This window comes from Ambystoma mexicanum, chromosome 5q (assembly GCF_040938575.1).
Source record: "Ambystoma mexicanum isolate Mex_15411 chromosome 5q, UKY_AmexF1_1, whole genome shotgun sequence".
NCBI lineage: Eukaryota > Metazoa > Chordata > Amphibia > Caudata > Ambystomatidae > Ambystoma > Ambystoma mexicanum.
Genome location: NC_090933.1, coordinates 1,316,984,946 through 1,317,000,847, shown reverse-complemented (window position 1 = coordinate 1,317,000,847; position 15,902 = coordinate 1,316,984,946). Strand labels below are relative to the sequence as shown.

The following is a 15,902-nucleotide window of genomic DNA, read 5'->3' as shown; positions in this document are numbered from 1 at the left end:
ACCTACAAACACCATTTGAGCCCCATTCACAGGTCATTGACCGTGGGATAATTAAAGGACACCCCAAAAGTGCTCACATACAGAGGTGAGCAGGCGTGTGTGTGTGTGGTGGGGGAGGGGATGCGCTGCCCCGGTGGGGCAATCCCAAAGTCACAGCTGTTTTTAATGAACATCTGGGTAGTTTTAAGGCAGTGTCTGCTATGTAGCGCCCACTTGCGCAATGGGCGCTATTCGGCGCTGGAGATGAAAATGCCGTTTATCCTTCAAATGTCCCGAATTCTAGGGTATAAATGTCTTCAGACTGACCTCCCAGTCCAGAATTTAACTTCACGTTTTCTTTGGCAAAAATTCATTTTAAGGGTCCTTACGTATCTTTTTTTTACCAAATTAAATACTTAGAAGTCTATAGTGATAACATCATGGGGTTCAATATTATCTTTCAATGCAATGTTTATTGTATTATGAGTTAATCCCGAACGTGACGGCCCCTTAGTGACGGGCATGGGCAGGTGCCAGGGGGGGCAGGAACGTGAGGATCCCCTGGTGATGGGCATGGGCAGGTGGCAGGCTGTGAGGCTGGGCATGTGCCAGGGGAGGCAGAGATGGGGTGGAGCAAACGGGGAGGGATCGGAGGGTGGGGAAGCATCATTGGGTAAAGCCCGGAGTGGGAGGGGTGTCCCAGCCCACTTGCGTCGGGAAATGGGTGGGGGCGCCAGAGTGCTGGCAGCAGCTGCAGGCAGAGGAGGGGGGCTCCGGCCGGGAGTGCAGGAGCCCTCCACGTGGATCGGGTGTTTTGCTCGTGGAACAGAAGGTGAGGGGCAGAGGGGGAGGTCTGGGGTCCTTCACCTCCATATACTCATATTATCTGGATGTGTGACTCGGTGCTGAGTGTGCGTGCGTGTGTGTCGGGGTGGAGGGTCTGTGTGTGGCGGACTGGCGGTGTCTGTGTGTCGGTGCTGAGTGTGTGAGTCGGGGCGGAGAGAGTGAGTGACTGTGTGTGTGAGTCGGTGCGGAGTGTGTGTGTGTGTGTGTGTCGAGGCTGAGGGTCTGTGCGTGTGTGGCGGTATGACTGTGTGCCTGTGTAGCGGTGTGTGTCGGGGCTGAAGATCTGTGTGTGTGTCATGGCACTAGAAATCACTACTAGGGGTGGGGGACAAATACAATAGGGGGGCGATGTGGTGGCACATCAAGTAAGAGTCAACAGGCCACGATGTTGTAAGAATACCTATATCTTACCAGGCTGGTTAACACACGTGGCATTAAGCATGTTCTGAGTGGGTTCAATGCAATACAAGTCAAATGCATCATAACAAGTTAACTCATGTTCAACAGTTGCAAAAATGCCCGTGCAGTCAGCAAGCAAGAATCAGTCCCAGCACAGCCAATGGGCAGAAGAGACATCACTTCCAGCTGGTCTCTAAATAACAGCCAGCCATAAAGAGCCTGTGTAACAGGAGAGATATCACTCAGACCTCAGTAGTCAAGGACAGTCTGCGTAACAGGAGAGGTATCACTCAGACCTCAGTAGTCAAGGACAGTCTGCGCAACAGGAGAGATATCACTCAGACCTCAGTAGTCAAGGACAGTCTGCGCAACAGGAGAGATATCACTCATACCTCAGTAGTCAAGGACAGTCTGCGCAACAGGAGAGATATCACTCATACCTCAGTAGTCAAGGACAGTCTGTGTAACAGGAGAGATATCACTCATACCTCGGTTTCAAATGATAGTCAAGGACAGTCTGTGTAACACAAGCGATATAAGTCGTACCTCAGTTACAAGTGATAGGACAGTCTGTATAACAGGAGAGATATCGCTCGTACCTCAGTTACGTGTGATAGGACAGTCTGTGTACTAGATGAAAATCACAGGAAGCCGCCTGGTCCAGGGGAAAGGAGGCAATTGCTCCCTTTGCTCTTTTGCAATGGTTGCAGGAATCTCACTCCACCCTCCCTCTTTCCCCCCATAGAATTGTTTACAGTTTTCAGTTTCCGGCTGCACATCCCAGTGGCAGCTTTTGAATTTTTTAATTGGAGGGGCATAAATATTTCCCCTAAATGTGCCAGTGTGATGGAGTATAGCGGGGAAGCCTGAACCAAGAAGTGTTGAGGAGCTCCCTCCCATCCCCGAGAACATTTTTGAAATAATGGCTAAACGTGGGGCATTTTATAGCACACCTTTAAAACAAATTGGGTAAAAAGCCAAACAGTTTGCTATGCCAGTCACCAGTAGGGCACAGGAGCATTTCTCCAACACATTTTCAGAATGGATTTGCCCATATATATGCCAGTATAAAAACATTTTCACACTAGCTACGCCCATAAATGTCAATGCTGGCTGCACCAATATATGCCAGTATTCTCATAGAAGCACATATTCACATTTGCTTTGTGCATAATGCCATAAATGCTACTATATGAAAACACGCTCATGAATGTTCTGCAAAAATATGGCATTATCCCCACATAAGAGCATTCTCCAGTTGACTTTAACATTCAAAATGCCATGCCACAGTATGAAAACATGTCCAAATGACTGCATCAAAGTTACAGTCTAGCTACATAATAAAACTTATCATGATTGCTTGATCAAAGATGCCCAATGCAAAATGGCATGCCACAGTAAGACGTGGCCAGACTGGCTGCACCAAAATGCCAGTCTAGCTACATAATAACACTTACCATGCTTGCTTTACCATAGGTGCCCAGTAAAAAATTACACGCTTGCCCTCTGCGACCCCCAGTGCCTCGCACACACACAATATGATTATGTGTGCATGCGTGGCCCTGGGGTGCTCAATGGGCAGGCAGAGTATTTTTTACTAGGCATCCATCATATATGCCCAGTATAAAAAAAGCATGTCTACCCACTGTTTCTCCCCCCAACCACCACCACAGTGCCTCGCACAGGGAGCTGAATTTGGCTTTTTGGGGAGAAGGGTTGGACAACAACCCTCCTTCTGCCAAAATCAGCTCCAAAGCCCAGTACAAACACACGCCTGCAAAAATCTGCTGCATGGCCCAGTACAAACACACACGCATTCACGCAGCCTTCACATGCAGCATGCACTCACTCATTCACATTCATACCAATCATCATACACTCACTCATTACACGCAACACATGCATACACACATGCATATTTAAATAAAAAAATAATTACCTTCTGTCCTAGTCCTGATGTTTCCTCCCAGGGCTCCAGCTCCCGTGCAGCATGAACAGGAAGCAAAGAGCGTTTCCTGGTTCGTGCACATGCGTGCAAGAGCCGGATCGCTGATTACGACGTGCCCCGCTCCGTTTGTATGTGCGAAGAGGTTCAGGAGCGCCTCCCTCGCACATACACACATGCAGTTCCTCAGCCAGCATCCCCAATGGGCCATGCGAGGTTGGGAAAGCAAAACACCCCGGCTTTGCATGGCTATTGGCCATGCAAAACTGAGGAACTTAACTATCAAACGGAAACCGTGTTTCCGTTTGTCAGTTCAAGCCAGCTGAGGAGCCCTCCCTCAGCTGAAAAAAGCAGCTGACAGAGTTTTCAGTGTGTACACTGGGGTGGCTCTTCGGCTCCTCCATAAAGGGCGAGGTTGCCCCTCGGTCAGCGCCACCTCGCCATTATGGAGAAGGTTGTCACTGGTACACTGTCAATGAATGTATGCACAGGGATAGTGTGGCTGGGGATTAAATACTGTTGACTTATGAAATCACGTACACAAACTGCACTGTTGGTAATGCAGTGATTTTGAACACATTAAGGGATCCGTAGAAATGCCCTAAATTAGAAAGCTGCCGGGGTAGCTCAGCAGGTCACAGTTGCTAAAATGCTATATATTTAAAACTGGCTGTAAATCTTAGGACTTTTTGCAATTCCTTATAAATAACAAGTGCTTTCAAATGTGTTTGGCCCGGGGATGGGTTGGGCTGGTACTCTGCTTATATTCAGGGAGAGGGTCCTAATAACTGCTGTCAGCACAACAGAAGCATTTATTTGCATTTAAGAACTTTGGCAAACATATAAGAGGTTTAGAAATATATCCTGTGACAAAACACAAAGGAAGTGACTGAAAAATCACTGGGCGTTTGTGTGGTAATATTTTAAAGAAAACTAGTGAATACAAGTTTAAAAAGCCTATTTCAGATTGGAAATGTGTTTTTTTTCTAGACAAGTGTAAGCTGCACATTCGGAAAACAATAGTGTTCCCAGCATGCCGATAACCTGCTTTTAACGTGATGTGCCCCCCCCCCAAAGCCCCTCACCCCGCAGTGATATTCATCACATTGATTCCCGTGGTGTCCCTTTCAGGCTTGGCAAATAGAGCCTACAAACGTGCACATGAAGGCTGGGTGACGGAGCACCTTTTAGCTCCTGGAACGAGCTATCTGCCAGGAGGGTCTATCAATTGGGGGGAGGGACAAAGCAGCCAATAGGGGGCCAATTGCCTCCTTTGCCCCACTCTAGGGATGTCTATGGTGTCAGGGTTGTGTGTATGTGGCAGGGCTGTGTCTGTGTGTGGTGGTGGTGTGTCTGGTGGGGGGCTGAGTGTGGGGAGAAGCAGCCTGGGTCTGTGTTTGGTGGGACTGATTGTGTGGGGTGCCAGCCTGGGAGTGTGTGTGGGTTGGGGCTGGGTGCAGAGTGTGTGTCAGGGGGATAGTATGGAGGACTTGGGTGAAGTGTGTGGGCATGGGTCTGAGTTTTTGAGTGTGGGGCGGCTGTGTGTGTGGTGGGGTCTGTGTTTAGTGTACTGAGAATTGATCTGTGTCGGACTGTGGGTGTGGGAAGTCTTATTGTGTGGGTGGGTGATGGGGGTCTGTGTGTGAGCGGGTGAAGGGGTCTGTGTGAGGAGGGTCTGTGTGTGAGGGGGTCTGTGTGTAAGAGGGCCTGGGGTGTGTGTGTGTGTGAGGGGGTCTGTGGGTGTGTGTAATGGTGCTGAGTGTGTAGTGTGGCTGAGTGTGTGTATGTAGTGTGGATGAGTGTGTAGTGTGGCTGAGTGTGTGTGTGTGTGTGTAGCGTCGATGAGTGTGTTTGTGTGTAGTGGTGCTGAGTGTGTAGTGTGGCTTGGCTGAGTATGTGTGTGTAGTGTGGCTGAGTGTTTAGTTTAGTTTATTTACTTAAATAGCGCACCAAACCCAGGGGTATCTTGGCGCTTAAACTTAGGTAAGGTGGGTTACAGAGAACCTCACAAACGGTGACAACAAGTTTTTACAGAGATACAGGATTCAGCAATATTCATATTTACAACAACAACAAGTTTTTACAGAGATACAGGATTCAGGAATATTCATATTTACAGTAATTATACAGTCATTACAATACTCCAAAGTACAAACACATAGCAACGTGTACAGTTTGTCAATACAGATAAAATACCTTTAGTTGTGTAAAAGAGAGTTAGCTATGCTGGGTGGCTGTTTGGGCGAAGACCCAGGATTTTTTCTTGATTCTGAAAGACCAAAACGATGGTTCTGCTCTGATGTCAGGAGGGAGGGAGTTCCAGCATTTGGCCGCTAGCACTGGGAAGCTGGCAACTCCTGACGTTTTTAGGTGGTATTTAGGGATGATAATTTGTTTGAGGTAGTTGGATCTGGTAGGTCTGTTAGACTGATGTCTCGAGAATTTGTCTGTCAGGTATTTTGGGCCGAGTTAGAGAGACACTTGTGGGCGATGACTAGCGAACGTAATGTAATTCTGTCATGTACGGGTAGCCAAAGTGTGTGTGTGTGGTGGGGTGGTGTTTATGTGTGGGGTGTGGTTGTGTGTGTTATGCAGCTTAACATGTGTATGTGTGGGGTGGGGCTGTGTGTATGGGGTGCGGTTGTGTGTGTGGTAAGGCTGGCTGTGTGTGTGGGGGGCTGTATGTGGGGATGTGTGTGGAGGGAGGCAGTCTGGAAGTGTGTGTGTGGGGCTGAGTGTTTGTGGTGTGGGGCTGAGTGTGTTGAGAAGGCACACTGGGCGTTGTGTGGGGTAGAGGCTCGGTGCATTTTGTGTGTGTGAGGGGAAACATGGGTATAGTGTGTGGGCAGGGGGCTGAGTGTGCTTGTATGTGGGGGACTGAGTGTCTGTGTGGGGGGATGTCTGTATGTGTGAGGGAGTCTGTGTGTGTGGGAAGGGATCTTTGGGTCCCTGTGTGTGTTGTGGTGCTGTTTGTATGGTGGGATGAGTGTTTGTGTGTCATGGGGCTGTGAGTGTGTGAAGGGGATGAGTGTGTGTGTGGTGGGGCTGAGAGTGTGTGTGGTGGCACTGTACAAATATGTTTTGTGGGGTGGGGCTGTCTGTGTGGGGTTTTGTCTGTGTGTGGGGGGGCTGAGTGTGTGTAGTGTGGGGCTGAGCATGAGGGAGGCAACCTGGGAATGTGTCTGCATCAGTGCTGTGTTTGTGTGTGTGGTGGGGGGCTGAGTGTTGGGGCAGGCAGCCTGGAAGTGTGTGTTTGGGAGGCTGAGTATGTGTGTTGTGCGGCTGAGTGTGTGGGGGCCACAGTCTGGGTGTGTGTGAGTGGGGTCTGGGTACAGAGCATGTGTGAGGGGATAGTGTGGAGGGCTTTGGTGTAGTGTTTGGGCACAGGCCTGAGTGTGTTTTTGTGTGCAGGGACTGTGGGTGTGTTTGTGTGTGTGTGGTCTGTTTGTGCCTGTGAGTGGGGGATCTCTGAGTGTGTGGGAGGGCAGCTGATTATGTGTGTGAAGGTGTCTCTGTGTGTGTGAGAGGGTCTCTGTATGTGTGAGGGGGTCTCTGTGTGTGTGAGGGTCTGTGTATGTCTAATGTGACTGTATGTGTGTGTGGGTGATGTGGGTGATGAGGTTGTGTGTGTTGTGGGACTTTGTATATATATATATAAAACGGTCCTGTAGTTATGGTTAGTTGCTCAACCCATAAGAAGAGCACTTTTTGGTGGGCTTATAACTTTGGCTCCCCTGGATGAATCCTCACAAAACTTTGCAAAAACGTATATGGCCCGTCAGATTGATCCTGCAAAATTTGGGGAGGTCTCGTGCAGGGGGTGCAAAGTTTTATGAGGGCCCCCAAAATGTGTGGTTTTCCCATAGACACAATGGAAGAAAAAAGTTGCTCAAACCTACAACCCAAACCGTTTGAAGTTTGAGGCAGGAGTGGCGGCTTGGTCCCGAAAATTTGTTTTTTGTAAATTTGGTGGAAATCGTGCCAATCATTTTTTTTAAAACAACCAAAAAGTAGGTAAATAAAATTAGTGATATCTGGGTTCAGTCTGCGGACTCATCTCCCTGTTCGGTCTACTGACAGCCCTACAATTGGCCCAGAGGCCAATGTGAGGTCCGTGAACATCGCAAGCGCCCGCTGATTGGATGGTGAAGACGGGAGGTGTATTTTTGGAAACACCCGTCATGTTGGATCCGCAGACAGTCACGGGTGTCCGTGGAAAGCGCACTGGGGAAAAAGTCTGGAAAACACATTTTGTGTCATTTGGTGGTGGAAAGACGGGCTGGGAAGGGTGGGGGAGTGGAAGAAAGATGATATGGGGCTGTTCTCGTAGGTTGAAAAAGGTTGTGCAGGTGTCGTAGCTGTCCACGGACAGTGCAGTATTTCACGGACAGCACCGTGGACCGACAGCTTGTAAAAGACATTTGGGGTTATTTGATGGTTGGAAGAGGGCATAGAAATGGTAGGGAAGTGGAATGAAGGTAATGTGGAGCTGTTTTTATAGGTGAAAAATGGTTTGGAAATGCTGCTGAGTCTGCGGTCAATTTTGGTGTCCGTGGACATCATTTCGATTGCAAGGGCCAGGGAAAGTTTTATTAGTTGACGGTGTATGGTACATATTTGTTATATAGTTAATTGTATTGTGGTGGTTGAGGCCAGCGGCCCGATTCTGGACGATATATTCGCAGGCCATGGTCCCAAGAATATGTGCACATTGCACAACCACCACAGTAGTAATATGTGTATAGTAATTATAGGTAATGTCGTAGTATGGCTAAGATCACCATAGTAGTAATACGTGTATAGTAATTATAGGTAATGTAGTGGGAGTACAAAGTGTTTGTAATATGGAGGAACTATGTAATTGGACTGTATATTATACTTATGATTTTAGTACAATTGAGGATAGTGCTCATAGAATATGTATTTGACTATAATTGCTGTGGTTACTTAGTTTTGTAGCATTATGAAGCTGTAATGTCCGGTTTATTTTCTGTGGAAAAGAAACAGTACCATTCTTTAAGCAGGACAGTTCAAAAGCTCTAGTTGTATACACTTTTACATATACATTTTCTTTTTTGGACCCTCATAAACAGTACATTCTAAGTACTATGTTTGGTACAACTTTAGTGTATGACACACTGCTGTTGGTTTGACATTAAATAATCATTGGGAAAGAAAATCTGTACTGGATTAAAAAACAGTGATAGTATGTTTCTTTGAAGTATGCTGTGATTAAGGGAATGCCTGAAGTAGTTACATACCTGTTGGCATATTCTAACTACATTACAGGTTAGAAGATGTTTTGTCATATAAGAATTGAGATGGCGTATTGAAGTGTTTTGGAATGAAGGGTGTTTTTCAAGTAGGTGGATACCTGTTGGCATATTCTAACTAGATTGACTTTCAAAAGTACTATTGTAGTATTATGGATGTAGTTAGATACTGGCTGGCGTATTCTAACTGTGCTATAGTTCAGTGACACAATTTGGGTTGAAGGAATATTAAGTAGGCATTTGTTAAATGTTGCTCGTAACCTATGTTTTGGAGTAACAGACGTATTGTTACATTCAAACAAACCACTTATTTTTTGACGTATGCAGTGTAGTGCCCTGAAGTGGTTGTAGCACCAGTGTGGTATACTATACCTACACTTGTGAAGGTTTTTTATCCAAGAGATACTTGACCGTGTGTGAAGCCTGTAAGGTTACAGTTATTTTTGGTACTATATGCATTGTACCTTAGAAGCATTAGTATGACATATTGGCTATGTGAGTTTATTTGTATGGTGGATGATTGTCTGAATTGCAAAAAGGGCATAATATGCCATTATTTCCATTCTGCAGAAGCTGGTGAAATGGAAGGGATTCAGAATTTGGTATGGATACATATACACATTGTTTATTAGGGATGTTGTCTTGTGAAACATGGTTGCAGAGAGTGCATCTATGTTTCCACGAGTATGAAATCTGGAAGATTTCATTTATAGGGATGCTTTTGGTTTCCAGTACTTGTAGTAAGTACATTAGAAATTATTGTGGATCTTCCTGTGTGTTTATGGTAAATGTTACCATTCCTGTACAGTAGTCCAATTCTTTCCTTATACCTGAGGCAATGTCAGGGCTGTCAGAATTATTTGTGGCATTTCTGTGAAGGATGAGCATTTGCAAACACAACTGGTCTGACCCGTTTAAGTAAATGCTGTGAACAATTAGTGGCAATTGAAAGAGACAATTCATTGTCACATTAGCATAACAATTTACTCCAGTTGTGTTGCTGAATTTAAATGGTCCAGAGAGTTATGTTTGTGGATCATTTGATGGGCCTGCAGATATTTCTGGAGAAGAGACATTTGTGTCTTTCATTTTTGATGGATGTGCAGATGACTTCCACTAGACAGTTTTGTGGATGTATTGTTTGATGCAGAAGGAGCTGGTCATTTGTTTGCAGTATCATTGGGAGATCTGCTTCTGTTTGTATTATTTGTCTTTTAAAAGATTTATATTTTGGAGGTACAGGGTATATATCTAGATGGGGTGTGTATACTGCCCATAGCCTGTTGTATTCCAGGATGCATGGAATGTCAGTGTTCACTTTGTGTGCATCAAAGTTAACTAGGAGTGTACGCAGACGTGAAAGTGCTACGCAATTCATACCTTCTTTAAATACTAGGCTGCCAATGTCAATCAATACTTGATCTAGGGTTAGATCTTGTGATTTGTGAATAGTGACAGCATATGCAAGAGAACATTGCTCTCTGCATACGTACATGTCTTTGAAAAGAAGGAAATGTGCTATTGTCCGGCAAATTTATTTAACTTCTGCAAGTTTGTCAAAGTGGATGTTGACAAACTGAATGTTGTCATGTGGATATGTTTGGAAGCCATCAACTGTAACAATTGCTCCATAGACTATACCTTGTTCTATGTCACGGGTATGTTTTAGAATTACTCTGCAGTTTAGAGACAAAGGGCCTCATCACGAGTTGGACGGTATGCAACTTTATTTGGGGTAGCACCCATCCATCCGGCGGTTCATGTGTTGGGCATTAAACATTACTCCCCATTCCCCATTGGATCCATTAGACCCAATTTCTGGTGCAATTACTGTGCGGTAATACTTAGTTGGGTTTAATGACTTCTTACATTCTGAGATGAATTAAAGCCAACAAGAGGTCGGAAACCATGCTTACTTCATCTATCAGGAGCACCTTCATTTGTTTTAGAATTCTGCATACTTCAGTAGAAGCTTCTGCTGATAATTTGTAGTATTATAATTTGTTTTGGTGTTCTAAGTGGAGGAGTAGTAGTTGGTGTGAAATTACACCTCCTATATTTTAGGCAGCTAAACCTCTGGGGGTTGTTACTACAGCCGAAAGGTTGTTGTTTGTTATGTTTTGTAGAAATTTGCTGATTATTTTAATTAAGAATGTTTTACCAGAACCAGCTCCACCACTTACATAAAGGAGCAGAGGTTTATAATTTGTACAGCTACAGGTTTTCGTTTAATGTTTAAAACCATGTTCAATTTCTTGAGTGATGTTGAGATAAATGGTGAGTTGTTCATCATGTAGCTGTGATTTCATCACTGACAAGTCTTCTTCAGATGGTTTATATTGATAAATGGTATTTTCTACCACAGTCATGGCTATTTCTGCTTCATTTAGAAAGGGTGGTTCTCCAAGTGGTTCTTGGCTTCCTGTAAGGGAAGATTGACTGCCCTCAGGAGTGTCTTTGTCTAGTTGAGATTCAATTTCTTCCTTTTGTTAGCATTCATTGTCCAACATTTGTTTGTATTGTTTGAAATTGTCATTTGTTATACTGCTTTCATTTGCTTTGAATGTATCTTCAATTGAGTCATAGGGACTCATTATAAGTGTTGTGGTAAGGCAACATCGGCGCCGGTAGTGCTACCGGCGCTGTTGTTACCTCGCTGCAACATTAAGAGTCCTGCTTGCAGGGGCCGCTCTACACGCCTGGTCAGATCAGACGTGCAGAGCGGCACCCGCAAACAGTACCGAATGGTAGCAATGGCCCGTTATTAACGGGGCCGTTGTTAACATCCTCCCCATTCCCATTGAGCCCTATGGGGGCTCAAATGGGAATGGGGACGTACCGGGTCCGGGTCCCGTGAATGGGCATTACCGGGCCTGCAAAGGTTGGAATGGCCCAGTAATTCCCATTTCGCGGGACCTGGCCCCAAGTTTGGGGGTAGCCATGCCCTTATTAAGGCCATGGCTACCTCCAAATTCGTAAGGAGGCCCACAGTCACCTTATAATTTGTATTCTTTTCTCCAAGGTTTTAAAAGTCAGAGTAGGGCCATGTAATGCAGTTCTCTATGTTGCAGAGATTTAAATGATAACTTTATATGATTAATTAGACTGGGTTGTCTAATTTGGTGTGACATTATATTTGTAGGTGTAGTTTTGGGGAATGTCGTACAGGCACATGTTTTCCAAAGCAGTACTTCTGTTTGGGTTGTATGTGTCAATTAAATTGCTTCTTAACATTTCCTGGCTGTTGGCATTATTTGTGGCTATGTTTTCTATCACTTGGTAGGATTTTAGAACTCTTTTTTTTGGGATGAAGCTGGACCAAGGTTCAGCCAGACAATGGGCCTCATTATAAGTCAGGCGCTAAGGGGTTAACGGCGCTGGTAAAGGTGCCGGCACCGTCAACCCCGTACCGCCTGATTACAAGGTCCCCTCGCGGGACCCGCTCTGCACGTCTCGTTTCCCCAGATGTGCACAGCGGGTCCCGTGAGGGAAAGAGGGAGCTAATAACGGGCCGGTCATAATCGGCCCATTGTTAGCTCCCTCCCCCATTCCCATTCAGCCCTATGGGGGCTGAAATGGGAATGGGGAAGGTTCGGGCCCGGGTTCCCAGTAGGAGGAAGTACCGGGCCCTCCATACTCGCAATGGCCCGGTACTTCCCCATTCTGGGAACCCGGACCCGATTTTGGTGGCAGCCATGCCGCCAATAACGGCATTGTTACCGGAAAAATCGTAAGGAGGCCCAATGTGTTCAGATTTGCCATATAAGGCTGTACCTGTTAAACGGTCTGTAGCTTTGTAGCACCCGCATTCTCTATGGGAGAGCATTTTTATACCAAAGCTGTACAATTCTTGTGCTAGTCTTTTGTCAGATGATATGTCATCCCAGACGTCCTTCAGCTCTGTTTTCTCAGCTTTGGTGAGATAGGCTGTGACATATCGTGCAACTGCAGTGGAATAGTCTGCAATGTATTGTATAGATATGTTTGCATTTCACAAGAGGGCAATGATTGCATTGTAATCATTGATGTACTTGAATGCCTCGTCCCTTTTAATGTTGTATGTATTGTTTGGGGATTTGCCTTTTACGCTGTATCTAACCGAAGACATCAGTCTATTTACTTGTCCTTTTATGCAAACTGGTCTAGGGAAGCCAATGCAACATTTAGTTATAAATAGTTTAGGTATAGTATCTACCTTTGTTTTTATATCTACGTCAGCAGTATTTGCCACATTTATGTTTTTGGTAGCATAACACTTGTGTATGTAGGCTACTATCTGTGGCTTCTGAAGGAATGTTACAGGTAATGTATTTTTCACTAAACTGTAAAACAGTGGCGTCACTTTCATGGCCAAATTTTGGAGCACCTTTTATCCACAAAAGCATGTGGATGAGTGGTGCTCGTCTGGATTCCTCCAAAAGAAGTGTTGCACTTCTTCGAGCGAAGTGGTCGTTTTATTGCAGATAAAATGCAGCATGGCAATGAAGCTATGGTGAAAGTACCTTGATACATTGACAGAGTCCAGAGAACAGAGTTCTCCTGGTTTTACATCTTTTCTGTCTTTATTTTAGTTTTCCAGGCGTAAGAAGTCATGCAAGTCATCCCATACATACTCTGCACAACTTAAAGTAACATACCATGTGGGTGGGCCTAGGTTCCTTAGCATACAACGTACATAAGAGTGACATCGGAGCCAGTATTCCTTTATACCATGCATGTTTGCCAAGAGATTAGTGATACTTGACAGCAAATCTTCATCTTTGTCTATTATTTTTTGAAGCAGTTGGGAAGCGGATATGTTTAAAAAGTTAGAGCCTGCTTTTAATGTGTGTGCAACTCCATAACATAAAGTTCACTTTCGAAGAGGAGGTGGAAAATATGTTCGACATTTTGTCTGAATCTGGGGTCTTCAGAATACATTCTTAAAGAGCAATATTCTGATGCACTAATTAGCATGGACCTTTGCTCACATCTTCCTCCTTTTCCTGCAGGAAAGAGTAGAGGAAAAGAACGTGCTTCTACTCTTTTTTTCCCATATGCTCATTGGGGATCATTTGGCTTGATGCATTTGATATGTTTCTAATGCATTGTCAATTGTGTCTTTGGAGTGTAGTGGGTGAATTGTATACTGGTCTAAAATGTTGGCTGCAGTAACAGGATCTACACATTCAAATTGGCCAGTTGCTGGTGAATCTTGAATAAATTTGGGTGATTCCTCTTACGTTTTTATCTATGTTTATATCTTAATAGTATTCATTTGCGGTCATTACGAGTTTAGCGGTAGCTGTGTCGGTAAAAACCTGCATGGCTGCCGCCATAGTTTGCTTTTTTCTGGCTCCCGGCATTGCGCAATTACTGGGACATTACAGCCCCGGCAGACACAGTAATTGCCCATTGCCGGGCACCGGAGAAAATAACTCCCCATTCCCATTTCAGTCCAATTGGACTCAATGGGAATGGGGAGGATGGTAGCACCGGCACCATTCAGAATAGTGCCGGTGATACCGTCAACGTCTGCGGATGGGTGCCGCTCCGCCCACCAGGTCTGACCTGGCAGGCGAAATGGCACCCGCCCACAGAACTCGTAGTTTTCTGGTCCGGAAACAACAGTACAGGCACGCTTACCGTTACCGTTGTTTCCAGACAAGCAAGCTTGCAATGAGGCCCATTGTTTTCTTTTAGATATTGTAGGGCTTGTCTAACTTTGTTTAAGTCGACTAGTTGTTTCCAAATTGTTTTGTCTTTTGTTGGCACACCATTATCTAGCACAATCAAAGTTTGATCTATTGGCCTTTGTACTCCTAGAGTTTGTACATTTTCTTTTAGTTCTAATGGTAAATATACTACTTTGCCCCGGATGCCCTTTAATAACTTGGATGGAGGTAATTTGAATGATTTTGTTTGAAGGCGTATTATAGCTTGAAATTGGTGCACTGTTTGTATTATAATGCTCTTGTACAAGTTAACCTGCTGGAGAGCTTTTGGAAGTGGGAATATTTCTGAGTTATTATTGATAGCATGTGATGACATTTGGTTATTGTCAAGCTTTGTGTTGCAGAATGTGCAAGCTGTTGAAAGGTCAGTTATCTTGTATTTACCTTCTGCTGTTAGATATAAAGCTAATTGGAACTATCAGGATTTTGCATTGTCTTCTATTTTGTAGGCTACATCTTCTATGTTTGTGCTCTTTTTATAAAACATTCTGTGATGACAGACACAACTATTTGGTCTGGCATTTCAGCAGATGTGTTTTGAAACTTAGCTATTCTTTTTTGTATGTCTTTATTAGGACGTTAGTGTTTATGACTTTTTCGGTAATGTTTTCTAAAGGTACAGAGTTTTCTAAGTAACCTTCAGTTCAAAAGTATTTACGTTGGATGTGCTCTATTTCTTGAAGCAGTTCTTTGGCTGTTCCATGTAGGAGTTATTTAAATTTTGCAGTTCTAGAGCAGGACATTTTGCATAGTGTAGTCGATGCACAATATTCCATATAGTAGAATGGTGTGTCGCTAACATTTTGATGTGGTGGAAAGTGCTTTTGCAAGCAGTTCCTGAAATGCAGGCTAATGAATGTCCTCGCAGACCAGTGTGGCTGCGCACTAGACAGGAGTCTATGGTTTGTACAGTTTTCATTTTACTTTTGTCTTTTAGTTTCAAATAGTGATTGAGGAATTTTCATAAAGATTTAAAGGATTGCTGGTGTACATTACACATTGAGCTGCATGTCCATTTGTACACTGGATGGTTTGTTTGGTTGAAAGGAGCATTTGGCTCAAAAATTGTTGGGGACATTTTTTCTATAAGGGTTTGTTTTTCCATAATGCTGTGTTCCACCATGTTATACCCTCGACCATTATTTTCTATTGCAATTAGTTGTTCTTGTTCTTGCTTATAATCTTCTTTATTGAAGTATGATTCTGTGCTGCTTGTGTGAATCCCTTCACCATCACATACGTTTGAAAAGGTCTCTATATTGACACTGTGCATTTTTAGAAGTACTTTGTGTAATGTATTGATTAATTTAGTTAGTGGTTTCATTCTCTTTAAATATAATTAATGTTCTCTTCAGTAAAAAAAAGTGCTGTCAATTAGAGGTTGCAGTATTAGTCTCCTGCACTAGTTTTTAAGGGTAGATTGGGAATGTTCAGATGTTTTTATAAGATTGTTAAAAATTCGACTGTGTAACATTATCTGTAACAATGTTTCTTTGGATTGCTTTACTGTGACTATTTTAACACTAGTAGATAGAGAGTTAGGTGTGTTAGTAGGTCTGCTTTTCTTTGTATATCATTTTTTACTTTTTGTTTTTGCAAGAGGGGCCTTAACTTATTTAGTTGTGGCTGTGAGTTTTGTTGAGTGAGGCTACTAGCTCTTTTGTTTTAATGTTTTCTATAAATTGTTTTAGAGGTGGATGACTATATGGTGTGGTTTTAGTCTTATCTGCTCTACTCTTTCTTTCT

General features: G+C 44.1%; 1 protein-coding gene across 1 annotated transcript in view; it reads left to right on the top strand.

Annotated features, from left to right (window-relative positions):
- The first annotated feature begins 713 nt into the window (after positions 1 to 713).
- Positions 714 to 15,902, top strand: part of LOC138498496 (zinc finger protein 850-like) — a 384,664-nt gene continuing 369,475 nt past the window's right edge. The window contains exon 1 of the mRNA XM_069622261.1: positions 714 to 811. The gene's annotated coding sequence lies outside the window, so the exon portion shown is untranslated. The remainder of the gene's footprint in view (positions 812 to 15,902) is intronic.